Source organism: Nematolebias whitei, chromosome 8, assembly GCF_014905685.2.
Source record: "Nematolebias whitei isolate Nwh7 chromosome 8, NemWhi1, whole genome shotgun sequence".
In the NCBI taxonomy this organism is placed as follows: Eukaryota; Metazoa; Chordata; class Actinopteri; order Cyprinodontiformes; family Rivulidae; genus Nematolebias; species Nematolebias whitei.
The window spans coordinates 27,139,383-27,159,278 of NC_056505.1; positions in this window are offsets into that span (position 1 = coordinate 27,139,383).

Genomic DNA, 19,896 nt, shown 5'->3' on the forward strand with positions numbered 1-19,896 from the left:
CTGATCACAAGCCCATCTTCTAACCTCTGCGCCACCACTCCCCCAATACAAAGTTGTTGTTTGTTTTCTACTCCACCTTATAATCTAGGAGTTTTTTTCCGCTACTTTATTTTTTTGACTGTCCTTTTGGTTGCCATTTTATTTTAATTTGTAATAATAAATAAATTTATATGCCTCTTTTATGATTGTCTGCTCATGTCGTTGTTATCCACTGGCACTGTTGTCATCACTCTTTGTTAAAGAAATCAGGTCTCTCTTGTAAATGAGTCCCCGAGGCTCAGTGGGATTAAGGTTGAATGAATGAAAAAGCTGAAGGTATAACACTTAAAATAAGTCTATGCATTAAAATAATACTGAACAAAAATGTAAACAGATCACTTGTTTTTGCTCCCATTTTTCATGAGCTGAACTCAAAAATATGACTCTTTGTACACAAAAGGCATTTTTCTCTCAAATATTGTTCACAAATTTGTGTGAATTTGTGTTAGTGAGAAATTCTTCTTTGTGGATATAATCCACCTCACAGGTGTGGCATATTCATTCAACCTTTAAAGACAGGTTAATCCCATTGAGCCGCGAGGACTCATTTACAAGAGACCTGATTTCAAAGAATGATGACAACAATAGACAACAGCGACAACAATAGACAGTTTTAAAAAAGCATACAGATTTATTTTTTTTCAAATAAAAAAATCAAGATGCTGATTATTGCACAGGTGTGCCTTAGGCTGGCCACAACAAAAGGCCACTCTAAAATGGGCAGTTTTATGGCGTATTGTAACTGGGGCTGTCACAATAAACAATAAATTAATCGCATGATAAATGAAAACTATCAACCTCATTTTCATTTATCGGCTTTATCGTTTCTTCTTGTCTCTCTCTTTGTACTGAAGACAATGGATGACAAAACGCTCAACTCCGGTGCTCTTCACTGACCCCTCCCTTTCTCTTTAAAATCCATTGTAACGATCCAAAAATCACGTTTTTGGATCTTTCAAAGCAGCTAAACTGAGAAACTAAGCTATGAGCTAAGCTAACAGGCTGACCTCTGTCTTGTTGAAGCTCCATAATTCACAGTTGAAACCCGTGCCTTCACGTAAAAAGTTTCTCTGCAAAAAGAAGCTGGGAACTTGTTAACCGATTTTTGATTGAAAGCTTTGTGTGAAAAATGCTATGCTAAAGAGCTCAAACCACACCGAGTGTCCGTCATTTTGAGAACCGAAGAGAGAAAGCCCATGTCACGTTAAGGGGCCTCCCTCCCATTTTTTCTTAAAGAGACACGATGCTTGCTCCCTCACTATCCATCCTATGGTTCAAACAGTCTTATACTTCCATCCGGTGGTCGATAAAAGGTACTACATGCAAAACAAATTTTAAAAAAATTCTTCAATTTGACATTACTAATTACTTTCACATTTCAAACAATATTATCATTTATCACAATAATTTCTGAGACAATTAATCGCCCAACAAAATTTGTTATCGTGACAGGCCTAACTGTAACTTATTTTTATATATGAATGTTTCTGTTCAGTGCCCTGAGATGACTTCTGTTGTGACTTGGCGCTATATACTTTGTAATTAAACTGAAATGGTTTGAAAATTTATTGGGAGAGTCCAGGGGAATTAGAAAACCAGTCAGTATCTGGTGGAACCACCGTTTGCCTCACACAGTGCAACACATCTCCTTTGCATAGACTGGATCAGGTTATTGATTGTGGCCTGTGGGATGTGGGCCCACTCGTCTTCAATGGCTGTGTGAAGTTGCTGGATATTTTCAGGAACTGGGATACACTGTTGTATATGCTGCTGATCCAGAGCATCCCAAACATGCTCATTGGGTGATATGTACGGTGAGTATGCTGGCCATGGAAGAACTGGGATCCTTTCAGTTTCCAGGAATTGTGTACAGATCCTTGCAACATGGGGCCATGCATTATCATGTTGCAACATGAAGTGATGGTTGTAGATGAATGGCACAACATTGGACCTCAGGATGACGTCACGATATCTCTGTACATTCAAAATCTCATCAATAAACTGCACCAGTGTTCACTGTCCATAACATCTGTCTGCCTATACTATAACCCCACTGCCACCATGGGCTATTCAATTCACAACATTGACATCGGTAAACCACTCACCCACATGACATCATACAAGCAGTCTGCCATCTGTCCTGTACGGTGGAAACCAGGATTCACCCATGAAGAGAACACCTCTCCAACGTGCCATACACCATTGAATGTGAGCATTTTCCCACTCAAGTCTGTTGTGAAGACGAACTGCAGTCAGGTGGAGACCCCAGTGTGGACGACGAGCATGCAGATGAGCTTCCCTGAGACAGTTTCTGACAATTGGTGCAGAACCAGTGGTTCAGTTTGGTTGGTGGTTGTTGGCTTGATTATGCAAATCGACAGTTGCAGCAGCTGTCCGGGTGGCTGGTCTCAAACAATCTTGGAGATGAAGATGCTGGATGTGGCGGTCCTGGGCTGGTGTGGTCTGTGGTTGTGGAGCCAGTTGTATGTACTACCAAATTCTATGAAATGCCTTTAGAGACAGCTTATGGTAGAGAAATGAACATTCAATTCACGGACAAAATCTCTGGTGGACATTCCTGCAGTCAACATGCTAACTGCTGCTCCCTCAAAACTAACAACATCATGATGTGTGATAAAAGTGCACACTTTAGAGTGGCCTTTTATTGTGGTCAGCCTAAGGCACACCTGTGCAATAATCATGTGGTCCACCTGTGAGGTGCATTATCTCAACAAAGGAGAAGGGCTCAATAATACAGATTTGCACAAATTTGTGAACAATACTTGAGGGAAAAAGGCCTTTTGTGTACAAATAAAAAGTCTTAGATATTTGAGTTTAGCTCATGAAAAACGGGAGCAAAAGCAAAAATGCTACGTTTATCTTTTTGTTCAGTGTCACTACCATAAATTAAAGCAGATACGTAAAGCTTAATAATGAACATTGTTTTTATGTTCCTTTAGGTATTGTTTAAAATGAGCCTTAAATAATTATTATGTGTAATAAACCATTCCAATATTTATATCTTTTGACTGGCAGCTTGTTCAAATACTGTTCAAAAATCCTTGTAGGGAAGCATATAGTTTATTTATTTATATTTTGTTTTAAAGAAGCAATAAAAATTAATAAAATGATCAAAATTTCTTTTTCCTTATGTTACATTAGTAAACTGAGAATATTTTTGTCCAATACTTTATAACATTATTAACAGGTATTTCTCTTGTTTTGATATCTGCTTGTAAATACACTAATGAATATAATTATTAAATGCTTAATTATCATATAGCACAACTGACTGTTAAATATAACTTGTTTTTTTAAGTTTTAAAGAATAAAATAAAATTTGAACAAAATCTGGTTATTATCAACAAAATCCCATGATGAGGCTACATGACATGACCACATGCATCCTAGCTGTAAAGTAACTTATTAATAATATACGGTAAGTTGCCTCAATCATCCGGGTAGATAACAACAAAAAGGTTAAATCATGTAATCTGGAAAAAAAATCTAACAAAGTTAAGTCAGGTTTTATGGACGGTTTCTTTTTGTTGAAACGTTTCATCTTTCATCCAAAAGACTTCATTGGTCCGAGGAGCCACAACAAACTAGCACCTTCACATAGTGGGTCAACCAGTTTGATGGTGCTCTGATGGTTTCTGGAGTCCGCCCTCTCCCCCAACGACTCGTATGAGGCCGTCATGGCCAAAGTGGTTCAAAATATCCTCAATATCCAAAATATCCCACCGCCTCAAACAAATTCATATGAAATTGTCTCTAGGTGTGAGTGAGAGAGTGAATGGTTGTTTGTCTCCATGTGTTCCTGTGATGGACTGGAGACCTGTCCAGGTGTCCCCCGCCTCTCGCACAGTGATTGCTGGACATGGGCACCAGTGACCCAAAAAGAAAGAAGCAGGCAAATATAATGGATGGATGAATATTGAGACATTTCATTTCAAAACATTAAGATTTTTAGTGAAGGTCACAGCAAAACACAAGTTAACGGTGCAGCATTATCTCTTCTTGCTACACTTGTTTTTATATAAGGAGAAAAGTTGATGCACAGAAGTTGTTAAAGCGTAATAGTTTGGTACTCGTGCTTGATTTCTGTTGTTGACAAGCTCAGGACTTATTTATACATCAATATACTTTCAGTGAAGGTGATTCAAACTGGACCACAGGCAGCAGTTCAGCTTTACGCCTCCTTTAAACCATGCTATAAAAGGTGCAGAAAACACGTCATAAAATAGGTCCCCGGGCAGAATGTTGCCCCTAACATTTATTTTCATCACTAATATTGCTTTTACAAATAATCATCCTACTGTTTCCTGGATGATGAAACTATTTTCACACCAAATCTCAAAGTTAATGATCTGGAACTAAAACTTGCTTCGTTTCAGTCTGTTGGCATGACAAAAGTGTTAAATTTGTTCGAACAAACCATTTTAAACACGTCACAAACTCAAACAACACAAATATACAATTAAAAACCTATTTAGATGTGCATCTTTCATAATATATCTTTCATAATATGTTAATCACAATAAATAATTCTTGATTTTATGTTTTATTTAACAATTTTTGATACATTACCAGTAATAATGATTGCCATTAAAAAAAAACTTAATTATCATAAACTAAGTGTTTGTTTATTGACTGTAAATTACAACCATTTTAAACACGTTAAATTACGCCAGTTGTCCACAAGATGTCGCTGTTTGAAAGGAACAAATTTAGACAAAATCAATTTAAATAGATTGTTAGATTATTAAAAGCATTAACTAAAGAACATGTTTTAGCTTGATCTTATTTATTTTTTTAACCAAGCATTGCATGCTAAGACCCACTTATCTCATATAAAGCTTTGCTTCTGAATTATGTTTTTCAGACATGCATGACAATAGATCAGTATACAATGAGCCCAACACGTGTATTATTTACATGCTCATAAAGAATAGAGAAGGGGAAAAGTCTTTGTAATTGTTCATTCAACACCCAATCACTGTAAAGCCATATTCATCTGAGTCAGCTGCATGCTCCGGTTTCTGCACAGCCTTGTTTCTCGAAGCAGCATGAGCGTCCCTTTATATGTCCTAAACAAGGGTGAAAAAAGACCTCTCATTATTTTAGTGAGTATCCATGAATGGGTCGTAGTGTTCATTCTTCTTAAATGGCTGATTCAGTGTCAGGTTGACAATCCTATCGTCAATGTGACACTGAGAGGGACCATTTTCCTTTGGAAAACTGAAGATTCCTTCAGATAATATCTTATTGTTTGCTCATCTCCGTGCTCTCAATGACCTGCCTGTCCTCAGGGCTCGCCAGTAATCAGATTCTGCCGGAGCAGCAGAGGTAGCAGTTTGCGTCTTGTGCAGCAGGGGCCTTGTTTTCGCAGTTTGTCTACTTGGAGAGGCCATTTATCAACATGTGGTTTTTGGACACGGTCAAGCCCACACTTTGTTGTGTTTAAGTCTCGGTTCACAAGGCCTCTGGCAGCGGGTCGTCCTACTGTAGTTTCCTCTTTAATCTCAAGCCTCTTTGCTTTCTGCTGTGTAAACTGGCAGCCAAAGTAGGGATTTCACAGCTTGTGATGTTTTGCACAAACATTTTTTTTTTGTTTGTTTCTTATACGGACGGGGAATTTCCCATCTACAACCAGAAGATGAGTTTTTAGTTACAGGCTAGTGTCTAAAGTTCTGTACGTCTCTAGGTGTGAACGTGACAGAGGTGGGATGATAATACAGGCGAGGGCGGGAGCTTAACCTGTCCCCTGAAGAATTTAGCCTGTAGTCCTATTATTCCAAACTACAGACTCAGCAGGCTCTCGTGATCTGTCTTTTTGGTCACATGAAAGTTAAACCGTGTGAGAGAGCGCTCTACTCACCGGCGCAGCTCTTGCTGAGACAAATTCCCTCCTTTCTGCCACTTTTTTTTTTTCTTCCCCATGGTTGCCATGACAAAGCACATATGCTTACTGTCATTTTCAAAATGAACCTAAATGAGTCTCGTTAATGTCTAAATTATCCAATAAAAGCGCAGCCAATTAATGCTGAGCACATGCTGGGCTCCTAGTCCCCAGAGGTGTCCTACCTTCGGTCAGTCTGTTGAGCTTTCTGAGGGCTCTCTTATGGAACAAAGATCCATTGTTCCTGCATACGAAGAGATATTTGTTCACTTCTTGTGTCAGTGGTCTTGATTTGATTATACACACAGGCAATATGTGCAAGCAGTCCTTATGTTTGCAGTGAAGTCAGCACTCCGCACAATCAAATAATTCTTGAGCCGAGCAACTGGAAAAAGGGTCATTATGTATGGAGCAATCAGAGGTTCATGGCTCATTTCCTTAGTTGTGATTTGATTTTGCTTGTCAGTGTTAAGGTGGCCTTTGACCTGGAAAACTCTCTGAATTCTTCCTTAAATCTTTATCTCTGCTTAGCTTTAAAGGAAGGATCAATAATCAAAAGTGAAATTTAAATGTTATCAAGACTTAACTAAATGTTCTTGTTTTGGTTTTTCGCTTGTTATTTGGCACCCAGGGTTCATATGATGCAATCAAGTAAACATTTATAGATTTAAGGATGTGCTTATTAAATGACGTTAACAAGCATGTAGGGTTTATTTTATGGGGTTTCTCATTAACAAGGAGGGGTCCTTACACATAAAAACACTTCTTCCATTGAGTTAATACCACATTATGTAATATTACTCACTGCGTAATGTTTTCGTACAACTTAAGCAGCCAAAGTAGGGTTTGATATTTTGCATCGTGATGGAGAAACAAAATTAACTGAATTTTTTTGGAGACGTCTATAAAGGAAGAAAAACGTCAAACTTTTCTACGTTCAAGTTTTATTCATGAGGAGACCAGAATAACAGAAGTAATAATCATGATTTTTGTTCCTCACAGTGAGTTTCAGCAAACACATTTATGGATTCATTATTGAAAGATCGACATTAATGTCTACGCCTGCGCGTATGTGTGTGTGCACGAGTGTATTTGTCTGCATGTTACCAAAATATCTCATGACTAGGCCTGTCGCAGTTAACAATAAATCAATTAATCGCACGATAAATGAAAATTATCGACCTCATTTTCTTTTATCTTCTTTATCGTTTCTTCGTGTCTTTCTTTCTACTGAAGACACTGGATGACAAAAGGCTCAACTCCGGTGCTCTTCACTGACCCCTCCCTTTCTCTTCTCTTTAAAATCCATTTTAACGATCCAAAACCGTGTTTTTGGATCGTTAAAAGCAGCTAAGCTGAGAAGCTAAGCTACGAGCTAAGCTAACAGGCCGACCTCGGGAATAAACCTCCATCTTGTCGAAGCTCCAAAATTCACGGTTGAAACCCGTGCCTTCATGTAAAAAGTTGTTTTTCTCTGCAAAAAGAAGCTGAGAACTTGTTTACTGATTTTTTTAAATTAAAAGCTTTGTGTGACAAATGCTATGCTAAAGAGCTCAAACCACAGCGAGCGTCCGCCATTTTGAAAATGGAAAAATAGAAACGAGAGACAGCTCATGTCACGTCAAGGGGCCTCCCTCCCATTGTTCTTAAAGAGACACGCTGCTCGCTCCCTCACTATCCATCCTTTGGTTCAAACTGTCTTATACTGCCATCCAGTGGTGTAAAAAAGGTACTACACACAAAAATAACCAACATTTCTTCTTCAATTTGACAATTACTAATTATTGTCAAATTTCAAACAATATTATTGTTTATCGCAATAATTTCTGAGCCAATTAATCGCCCAGCAAAATTTGTTATCGTGACAGGCCTACTCAGGACCAGTTGACCATGAAAATACAAAGATGGCTATAACTCGGTCAGTTTTAGAGATATTTACCTAAAATTTGGTGTGATAATTGCAAAGATCAAAGCCCAACACATATTCTGAGCTTTAACATTTACACAAGAGCATTGTTTAAAAATTTGCCATTAACTATTTGGGTCAACTCTGTGTGTCTGTTAGCAAAATATCTCTTGAGCCACTTGATGGATTTGAACAAAACTTTCAGTAAGTAATCAGTGGATATACATCTACACTTGATAATTGAATTCCAGATGGATGCCACACCTAAATGACTTTAATCAACACAAAGATGTCTATAACTTTAAGTTTTACGGCTACTGAGCAAGCATTTGATGTGGTATTAGCTGGGAGTCTTTCACAACACTCAGCGAGCATAAAGGGCACGACCTTTCTCAAAACGACTAGAACGCTGTCATTTCTCAACAAAAGATGATGGTTAGTGTGAAACTCTGGCGGTGGGCAACGTGCATTCCTTCAAGGACGCTTTGTCTTAAAATGTGTTCAGGATTCTTTGCGTTTTGTTCTTAAGTGATCATCTTTATTTAATGCCTCGTCAGCGAGCGTAAAAAGATCCAGTCCCTGCACCCGTCCCATGTGATACCTCCTCATCATATGGAGCACAGACAAAACCACACATAGTCATAAAGAACCCATAATCCTTTGGGGTTGAGCACTCACAGAGCTATCCCCCAGAGCCCTCTGTGTCTCTGCGTTGCACCACACTTCTGTCAGAGTGATTGACAGCTCTGGAAACAGTTGAGCTGCTCTGCTTTTGCAATCTCCAGCGTGCATAGGTTATAACTAATGTGGAGTGTTGACTAATGCGTTTAGTGGTGACTCCCCCTGATCAAATGTTTTCCAGCTGCTTGAGCTCTGATGATAAATTCAGGTTATCCCAGTTTGCTGAGCTTCCTTGAGAGACAAAGGAGGGATTTCCTCTGAAACAGACAGTGGCAGCATGACCAAAATGGCTTTTCGAAACACAAAGTTTGATCAAATGTGAATTTTTTATTTTATCTGCAGCTTGAACTATCATAGAAAAGCAGGAGAACACTACGGCTGGAGCAGCATGAACGAGTCTACAGGCAGTGAGCTGGGACAAAAAGAGTACAGATTATTGATGGATGATGACAATAATATGTTTAACTGCAGCCTCTCAGGATGTAGGTGAAAGGTGTAAATCCTTGTCATTTTTTATACAACCCCAAAGGTGGAATGTTGTGTAATTGTAAGTAAACCAAACTGCAGAAAAAGATGCATCTGGATGGGAGGTCATGGTTTTCTAAAACCTGTATACACTTTTCTGCATTGATGGTGCCTTTTCCTTATGTGTTAGCTGCACTTGGTATGCACCCCCATACCATCAGAGAGGCAGGCTCTTGAGCTGTGTGCTAATAACAGCTTGTATTGTTCCTCTTCTCTTAATTATGTAGGTCACGGTGTTTATGGTTTCTGAAATAGATTTCTGAAACATGACAATTTGTGAGCAGCAGTATGGTTTCCTGTTTAGAAAGAGCGCCACGGATGCCATCTTTGTTTTGAGGATGCTGATGACAGAGATGCATGCTCATGGTTCATGTTCATTCAAGTCATGGTTCCCAAAAAGATTTTCAAAATTTGACTCATCTGACCACAGAAAAGTTGTTCACTTTGCCTCAGTTCATTTTCACGGAGCTTTGGCTCAGAGGAGATGGCAGCATTTCTGGATAGTGTTCATAATGGCTTCAGATTGGATTGATAGAGCTTTAACCGACCTTTATGGGTGAACTGTGATTTGTAGAAGTGTTTCTGAGCCTGTGCAGAGATGTCCAGAACAGAATCAGGCTGGAGGGCCTGAAGATCACAAACCTTCAGTATACTGACTTTCAGTCTTGTCCTTTACACATAAACATTTCTCCAGATTCTTAACAGAGTTCTTATCATCTTATGAACTGTAGATGGGATATTAAAAGTCTTCCTATTTTCTATTGAGGAACAGCATTCTGAAATGAATCCACTGACTTTAGACATATTATTTGTGCAGCCTGATTAACCTCTGCCCATCTTTAAATCTGAGGCCTCTCTAAAATGCTTGTTTGACACCCACTCCTCTGACTGACCTGTTGCCAAACAACATAATTAGTTGAAACTGCTCCTCCAGCTGTTTCTTATTCAAACCACTTACTTTTACAGCCTTTTGTTGCCCGTCTCAACCTTTCTGAGATGTGCTGCTCGTATCAAATTCAAAATACCTTTCCTACAAACAATAACATTTCTTAATTTAAACCTTTATGTTCTCTGTGTTCTGTTGCTCACACATGCACGCCCTTCTCTTCAGGACACGTGAGCGTATCTGCTGAAGTAATGTGCTTCGGTCTTCAAATCTGCCACCTGTTGCTTTTACCGTGCAGAGGTGCGTAGCTCCTCTCCGTGAGTCTGTGTGAGAAAGTAAGTGTCTGGGGCATGTGGGGGGTGCTGGAGGTGGGGGGGCTGTCCATCCTGCTGCACAATAAACAGTTTGTTTCCGAGGAGCACCCTTCGTGTTCCTGTTGTTGGCTCCATCGCCGCTCACTGGGAAACGTCCTGGCTTCTATTGTCCGCGAGGTCACAGGTCACAGGATGCTCCTAAAAGCCCAAAAAAGGGGAGGTAAGAGGTTGGATAGTGAGGCTCGATAAAGAATTACCCCCCCCCCCCCCCCCAACACACCACCTCCCCTCTCCTTACACACACACATGCACACTCCCATAAAAAAAACCTACAGAATAATCACTTTTCACAGCGCCTTTTATTTAAAATCTAAATGATCACGAGTTTATCTTTTTCCATCCTGAACATCCGGCCTCTTGTCCTCAGTCATGCTTTATGAATATCCAACAAGCAGCAAAAATTACACTTGTGCAAAAACTTACAGGAAAGCGATGACTGATCTCTTTATTACAATATTTTAAATCTCATATGAGCTGAAATGTAAAAGCGACATGCACAACATCCCTTTTTGTTGTGATCTTTTCATGTATCGTCACAAAAGAATCCTGATCAATCCAAACCAGCTCGAGCTTGTTCACCAGAGACTCCTCGTGTCCTCTGCTAAAGAAGCAGTCCTTGTGAAGCACGGTTCATTCATGTGACATTTGTTCACTAAAGGTTTTGAGGCGTAATTTGATAAAAAAAAAATTAATTTGATAGTTTTGAGACCTGCAGTCCGTGCCTGTGTGTACTGAATGAGAAGAAAGATTCCCCAGAGGTTCACATTTACCGTAATTTCTGGACTATAAGCTGCTACTTTTTTTCACACGCTTTGAACACCACGGTTTATAAAATGCTGCAGCTAATTTATGGATTTTTTGTTTTTTGATGGGCTAACGAGCTTCATGCCACCAAAACATTTAGCTTCATCACACCCTCACATGCACATCTCTCTTGAGCGATCAATGACTTCCTGGTAGACTACTGTATTTTTTTAATCTGCCGTGTCACAGACACTGTTCAGAAAAAAAAAGCTGTATTTGTGTGTTACCAGTACGTATTTAATTAAAAGTTTTTAAAAAATCATATGTAAATATCTTATTTTACAACATGAACCCCAGCGGCTTATAGACAAGTGCGGCCTATTTATGTAAAATTTTTATTTTATTTTTAAATTTAGCCGGCGCGGCTTATATTCAGGTGCGCTCAATAGTCCAAAAATTACGGTATATTTAATACGCTGACAACTGGAACTTTGAGTTAAAATATAAAAGATTGTTGTGTTGCACCTTTTTCTTCTGCTTCAGCTGCTTCTGAGCTGCAACAACAAGGCCGTCCCTCTTCACGTTTGCCTCATTCTCCAAATTAAAAATACTTAACGTGTTGCTTAGACACTCAATTGTTAGACATCCAAATATGACGAGTTTCAAAAGCAGCAAAAATAATGTCAACCGTGCTGGACGCAGAACTGAAACCCAGCTTTGCTAAGTAGAGAAACATCCCCGACAACAATTTACGAAGCCGCTTCACGATATGCATCTCTGATTTGTGTTTGCAAAGAGGAAATAAACCAGGCAAGTTTTGCATGTTTGCATCAACAAGGCAGCTTGTTTCTGCATCATAAAATGCAAGTTTTTTTAAGAACGTTCTGTAACATTTAAATGCTTTTAAACTTTTTGCATGTCATGAAAAAGAAAAAGACAAAATCTGAGAGGCAGCAGCTGTTTTGGGTCATGATACTAGATAAAGAGAGATATGACGTTTAGCTTTTAAATGTGTTTTAGAATGAAACTCTAACACAATATAATTAAGTCAAAAATATCAACTAAGACTAAATAAAAACATGATTTGTATTTCATTCACAAACTGTCATCATGAGTTACCTGTTTGAATGAAGGATGCTGATAAATGCTGACAAACTGATTTTACTAACTCTGTGCACTTTAAAAAAAAGTGCTTTAAAGCCGCGTTGGACCGTTATCGCCCACTGCCAAAAGGCGAAGAGAGGCGGTAATGATTTTGCCCATGTGTATGTCTGTTAGCAAAACATACCTTATGAATTGCAAGATGGATTTTTAATAAAACGTTCAGAAAGTAATCATTGCATGTACATCTACAGCTCCTTACCTTTGACAGTCAACCCAATTCAAGATGGCTGCCACAACCAACTGACCTCAAAAACACACACGACTCTAACTCAGTCATTTTTATGGATACTGAGCTAGAATTTAGTCTGGTTGCAGCTGAGACGGAGCCCCAACACGAGTTTTAAGATCTAACAGATTGCACAAAATCTTTATTTAAAATTTTGCTATAACTATTCTGATTCAACTTTGTCTGTTAGCAAAATATCTCAAGATCCACTGGATGGAATTTAAGGAGACTTTCAGAAAGTGATCACTGGTCGAACATCTACAACTGATTAACTTTTGAAGTTAACCCAATTCAAAATGGTCGCCACGAGTAATCAACTTTAGCCACCACAAAAATGACATGAAGACCAGTGGGCAGCACGCATTCCTTCGAGGAATGTTATTTTGTATTTTTTGTTAATCAGTGATTTTTTAACTTTCTATAAGCTGAATCTAAATTGTTATGGAGCAAAAAGTCGGCAGCAGAAATATTGAAGTACTTCAGCTGATTGCAACCTTCTTAGACATATTTGTGTGTTTTTTATTATTCTAACAAAGTTAAGTCAGGTCCTCTGGACGGATTAAAAAATACAAAATAAAATAAAACACTTGTTGAAACATTTTTTTTGTGAGAGGAGTGAAGGAAGCCATCTTTGTGAAGAGAACCCCTCCATCATTAAACACGGGCGGAGGCCTCTGTGTCCAGTTGTCCCCTTCTACAATGTTGTTATTGTTAGAATCACTCAGCCCTCTGTGAATAGCAAGCAGCCACCAGAGCACTAACGATCAATCGTTAGGTTGATGATCCTCCTTTATCACGTGAACAGCTAGTTCTGGATGTCAGCAGCAAACTGGCTGATCGGGGGTTATTTACTGTATTTATCTGACTATAAGGCACAATTAAATTCCTTTAATTTTCCCAAAAATCGACAGTGAGCCTTATAATCCAGTGCGCCTTATGTATTAATTCTGGTTGTGCTTATTGACCTCGAACCGATGTTATGTGGTACATGGCGCTCAAAAATCTGACCAAATGTTTTCGTCTCGCTTAATGCGCCTTATAATCCGGTGCACCTTATAGTACGAAAAATACGGAATAAGAATGAGTTTTTTTGCAGCTCCTCAGATTGACAAAGCCTTTTGGGTAAAAATACGCAATGTTTCAACAAGTTTTTTTATTTTATTTTTTTTAATCCATCCAGAGCACCTGACTTAACTTTGTTAGATTTTTCTACCTGGATTATTGAGCACGCATCAGGATGTTTTTTTAATTCTTCTTTGCCCGGCTGTTGTTTGACTAAAAAACTTCTAGAGTCTAACGTAAGACGAGAAAGTGTTAAAGGTAACACAAGAGGCAAAAGGCTGCAGCACGTCTTTATTTTCAACCATGGGCAATTCAGAAACTAATTCTCTGAGTTTAGGTTACATGTTATGAATCCTGCTGGAGGCCCAGCCCTCACCTCGCCGTGCCCCTGCAGATCAGGTTAGGAGTTCGACGGGCGCGAGGATGTGACAGCTGGAAGCGGTTTGAGGATCTCCAGGATAGTTTGTTTTCCCGGCGCACGCTGCAGGGCTAAATAAAACACATTTGCTGACTCGTGGCTGTAACGTTCGAGAGCCTCATTGTGACAAACGTGCTGCTATGAATTCTGTCACAGATAAAGACTTGTCTCTGTTCCTGACGTGCGACAGCCCAACAGGAAGTGCATCTCCGTTAACGTGTCGCTCTCCCGGTTAATTGGCCTCCTCGGTGTTTTGAGCACTCTGACCTGTCAGAGATTCATTTCCTGACCTCTTGTGTTTCTAAGCATGCAACAGCAGCTCTGGCATAATTTGCACTCGCACTTCCCAATCCTTTTCAGATGGTTGGGGGGGGGGGGGGGGCTTTTCCTTTTCTTTATGACCAAATAAATCTGACTGGTGCCAAAAAAAAGGGGGGATTAAAATTCCCCATTTGCTGTCTTGAGGAGCCCAGCTGCACTGCGCTGTTTGTTTTCCACCGTGCAGCTGCACAGATGCAGAGGTGGGCCAAAGCGCAACAGTAAAGACCTATTTTTGTTGGCATGCACAATCCCAGTCACTTCGTAGTGATTGTATTGTGACAAAACATAGGTGTAGTGGTTCAACTCCTGTTTAGCTCCTAAGTGGCGTGGCCATTTTAATCCCAAACATCACTACTCCAGAATAACACGTATTATTTAATTACAACAGCATTATTTCACTTTTTTTTAAACAGCCGCCGATGAGTTTAAACTCATCTGCGCTGCAGAAATCGAGGTGTCGATGCCCTTCGAGATAACAGAGGAAGAAATGTGGTGCAGCAGGTAAGACATGTCGTTGAGCAACATTATCTGGACGATTCTCGGTACACGCTGTCAGAATGTAAACACGCGTGACCGTCTGGCAGCTTTCTGTCAGTTTACTGTTTTACCTGAATGCCATCGCTCATACCTGCCATGACCTTGCATCAATCTTGGATGAGGAAGACGCAGAAGCTACGTTTTCCCTTATTGATTAATAATTCAGTTTATCTATTGCTAGTTTTCCTGGAATATATATGAACGTGTCGATCGTTCATTTCATATATATTTTTGCAGTTTGCTTTATCAGATTTCACCTAAAAGATAGATCAGTTTTACAGTTAATGAAATAAAAATGGATTTACAGGACGCCTTGAATCCAAAGCGTCATAGGAGTCATCAACTTTTGGATTTGTTTTCTTTAAACGAGTGTCAACCACGTCTCCATGTGCAGCTCTTGCACTCGCACGCCTCTACTTTTTCAGCTGTATGACTCAATCACCAGTGAAGGTTTGTGCAGAGAAACTATGGAGCATACAGATCATGTTTCCAGACTCTGGCTGTATTTGCAGTCAGTCTATAGATTGTCAAACAGATTAGTCTAAGAGAAAATGTCTAATGTGAGCTGTCACGCTCAGAGTAACTGTTGTGAAGAAAGCTCAGCTACTACCACATCAAATTTTAGCTCAATTGACTGTTATACGGTGAGTTGTCTATGGCAGCCATCTTGAAATAGATTGGAGTTAATCAGCTGTAATTCAGTGATTGTTGAACGTCATCGTGGAGCAAGGGGGGGGGGACTGGAAATACCGTCTGTCCGCCCCTTCATGTTGTGAACATGATAACTTGCATTTTGGTGTGCGGCTACATCTAGGTGTAAGAAAGGTTCCTTTTGAAAACTGGGTTGCCACATCCAAATCCAAGACGTCTGCCGCCATATATGCATACCTCGTGAGTTGGATAACTTGAAAAATAAGCAACATGTTGACTTTTGGCGTGTGTTTTGATAAATGGTAAATGGACTGTACTTATATATCACCTTTCTATCTTATCAAGACACTCAAAGCACTTTACACTAGAATCTGTGTTCTCATTTACCCATTCATTCAGCACTCTACTAGATCTCTACAAAGATTAATCAGTGCCTTATCACATTCATACACCTATGGGACACACACTGAATGCAATGAGGGATTCAGTGTCTTGCCCAGGGACACTTCCACATGTGACTGCTGGTGGAATCAAACCCCCAACTCTCCCATTGGAGGACAACTGCTCTAACCACTCAGCCACAGTTGTCCCTAAAGGTCCCTATTGAAAACTGGGTTGCCAGGTCAAAATCCAGTCCAGAAACACACCAATCTCAAGAACTACAAACATGCACTATTCAAATCCATCATGGACGTACCGCTTGTTTCCTGAGAGTTTCCTTCACATCCATCCAATGGTTATTGAGATATTCAGATAAAAGACAGAGTTGACTCCAAGTGACAAACTGTTAAAGGTCTTACCCAGTGAGTTAGCACTCATTCTCAACCATTACTACACTAAAGTTTTGACAAATTTATGTAAAACTGAATATTCTATGTGTGTCTTTGAATGCCATTTGGCTGTGGCCGCCATCTTGACCATACACATATACGTAGGCACAAGTGTAAACATTATCATCTTTCTTCAGATTTCAGCGGTGGGCCATAATAATAAATAATCCATGAGAACATCTGAAACCCCTCTGGACTGGGAACAAGTTTGTCTTTTCCTGTGGACGCTCAAAGACAAAAACCAGCAAGAACACTAAAAGTATGCAAACGACTTGTGGTGCAGTTTCCCAAGGCCAGAGAGAGGAAATAGACTGACAGTTCTCCCTGACCCCGTCACTACCCCCCTGTAACCTCCTAACAACCCCTCAGGGGATCCCGTCTTTATGTGTAAAACAGACAGTCAAAAGGCATCCAGGAAACTCTAGAGCCACGAAAAACAAGGGGATGGGAGGAAGTTTGATACGTGGAGGGCTCAGTCGGTGGATGATCTCAAGGCTGCGCAGACCGGGCTCTGGGCCCGTAGAGCTGAGAAGAACAGAACTGCAGCTCCATTGTTGTTATGAAAGTATAAGCAGACTGACTGTGTGGAGGCTGCCTCTCATCCTGAGTGTCTGCTGCAGACAATGTTGATATACAGGGCAGGTGCAGCTGCTCTCTACATGTAGACCCCCCCACCAACACACACACATGCACACAAAGCTTGGATGTCACAAGACAGGGTTATTTGGACAAAGACAAATCTACCATTTTCTTTAATATCTCTGCAACAATCAGCGCGGGGCTGCTGAGTTAACACAGGGCCCACAGAGACAGAAACAAAGGCTGGATTCTTCTGGCCTGAAGATGGCGATGGGAAATGGCAGGGATGCCAGGGCTGATAAGTGACCGAAGGGGCTCGAGTTACTTCCAGCTGTCTACTGCCTTTGCATGCCTCTGCAGAAACGTATGGTTCACACATAATGGAAACCATTTCATTTGCGTAACGCTTGTAAAAAAAAAAAAAGAAGTCTGGAGGACATATTAAATAAAGTCAACAGGCTCTGACACTTGGGCAGGGTTTATATCAGGGGAACTAATCTCCATTTCTCCGAGGAGACTCATCGTCAGCTGAGAAAACAGACATAGCTGAAATTTGTGGCCTTGCAAGAAGTTAACTGGATCAATAAAAAGGCCTGGCGTTTCCTGAAGGAATGCATATCACCTGACGCCTTTCTTCACAGTTTAAGATCACCTAATGCTGAGAAATGGCAAAGTTATAGTTGATTTGGATTCATTTTGAAAATAAGGGTATGCACAATCACACACAGTAAACCTTTAACGATCTGTTAGCGCTTTGATTATGTGTTGGGGATGACTCCGAGCTAAGTTTAATAAATTTGTAGCTTAATATGTGTAATATTAATTTAGTTAAAGTCCCTTTTGTGTTTGCTAAAATCAGTCTTATGTGGTGTCCATGGTTGAGTCCAAAAGTTAATCAGTTGTAGATGTTGACTCAATTATTACTTTCTGAGTTTCATTAAAATCCATCCAGTGGGTTATAGATATTTTACTAACAGACCAGGCTGAGTTGTCTTTAATAGTTAATGTCAAAATAATAATAAAAAAAACTGTCTTGTGTGATCAATTAGGGCAGGGGTCTGCAACCTGCGGCTCTGGAGCCACATGTGGCTCTTTGGTCCCTCCATTGCGGCTCTTTCAAGTTTTGACCAAAACTAACTTAAAACTGAATTTATAGGACGTTTTACCCACAATAAAAAAGGAATAGTTTTATCAGTTTGCCTGTCATTTCCTTCACAAATATGTGGATACTAGTACTAATACACAGAGTAAATTATACTCACTTTAACTTTGGGCTTTATTTCTTCAAAGTAGGATACTCAGTTTCTCCAAAATAAAAAAAACAAACACATAAACCTGAACAGTTCATTGTTTTAGTATTTAAAAAAAAGGCAAAATTATATATATTTCTTTACAAGAATCCAGTCTTCAGTGAGATACTTGCAACCTGGATATGGGCACCAGTGACCCCCTGCAACCCGATGAATGGATGAATGGATGGATAGGTGAAATCCTGTCTTTTATTTTGTCTCAAAATGTTAAAATATCAATAAATGTTAACAATTAGATGTTTTTAGTTTTATAGTTTCAGACCTACTGGCCAGAAAAGCCCCCTCTAACAAACTTAAAGTGGCCCATGAGCCACCAGTTGATAATGACAATTGTAGCAGGTTTTGCTGCTCTGGACACATCTACACCTCCACATGCAGGAAGAGGGCCACCTGCATCATGAAGGACCCCACTCACCCAGCACACACAATTTTTGTCCCGCTCCCCTCAGACAGGAGGTTAAGGAGCATTAAGTGTAGAACCACTAGACTGAGGAACAGCTTCTACCCTGAGGCTGTTAGACTCATGAATCTCTAAAAAATCACATCATGTTGCTGCTGATCTGTTTCATGTTGCTGTGTTCATTCGTACTCAGACTCATGTTCGTGCTGCTGTTCTGCGTATTGTTTTTATGCTATTAGTGCTTGTTTTTAGTTAATGTTTTTCTTAGTTCATATCTTAGATCTTATTACTGTTTTTCTTTTACATTAAAAACACTTTTGTTAGATGTAACAGGGACCTTGTGTACACAATTTTATTCCACCACATCTACCACATGTGGTGTGTATGACAAATAAAGAACCTTGAGTCCTTGAATGTAATTTAGTGCACGAAGGGGCAGAATTGGCTCTTTTGATCGTAAAGGTTGCAGACCCCTGAATTAGGGGTTAGAGTATGTGCTGTGGATGAGCCTAAGCTGCTATCAGGCTATATTTTAGCTCACTATCTGGAGAATTGACTGAATTGCAGCCATTGTTTATGTTTTCTTTTAAGGTTGCTCTGCCATGGTGGCCATCTTGAACGGGGTTGACTCTAAAAGTTAATCGGTTGTTGATGTACTAATCTTTTTTGAAAGATTTATCGTCAGTACTGGTTATTGAGATATGTTGCCAACTCTATGGACAAACAAACACACACAAACAAACAGATTATCCTTTCGCCTTTCAGCGATAATAAAACCAAAAGAGTATCATGATACCTGGACGCAGCTTCTGGAAAAACTCTGACTCAGGTCTTTGAGACAATTATGGTAGTTAGACTGTAACAGTGAACATAGTAAAAAGCGTCCATGAGGACTTGTTGGCATTGTTGGCTCTGATTGCTTTAGTTTTTTTTCTTCTTCTTCTTTTTCCTCCTAATAATAAAACCCAGATTTCCATAAGAACACAGCAAAATGAAAAATCTGTTTGTTTTCTAGTGTGTAAAATAATGAAGAATTAAAGCGAACGTAAACCCACGCTTGTAAAAGACTTTTACTGGTTTTTTAATACAGGCTGTATTTCTGTGCTATAAACTGAGTTACTCTTAAAAAAAAAAAAACAGCTAGCGCCACTCTGCATTAGCATCACCTCAATACCAGCGAGGGCCTCTTCCTGTCCATTTGGAAAATATAAGTACATTTTGAGGCTGCAGCACACTCCAAAAGGAGAGTGCTTTTGGCAGGCTTTGAAGTTCTCGGAAATAATGCTGCTTAAAAGCATCCTCCGCAACACAGAAAAACATGAACATGGACTTCAGACGAGA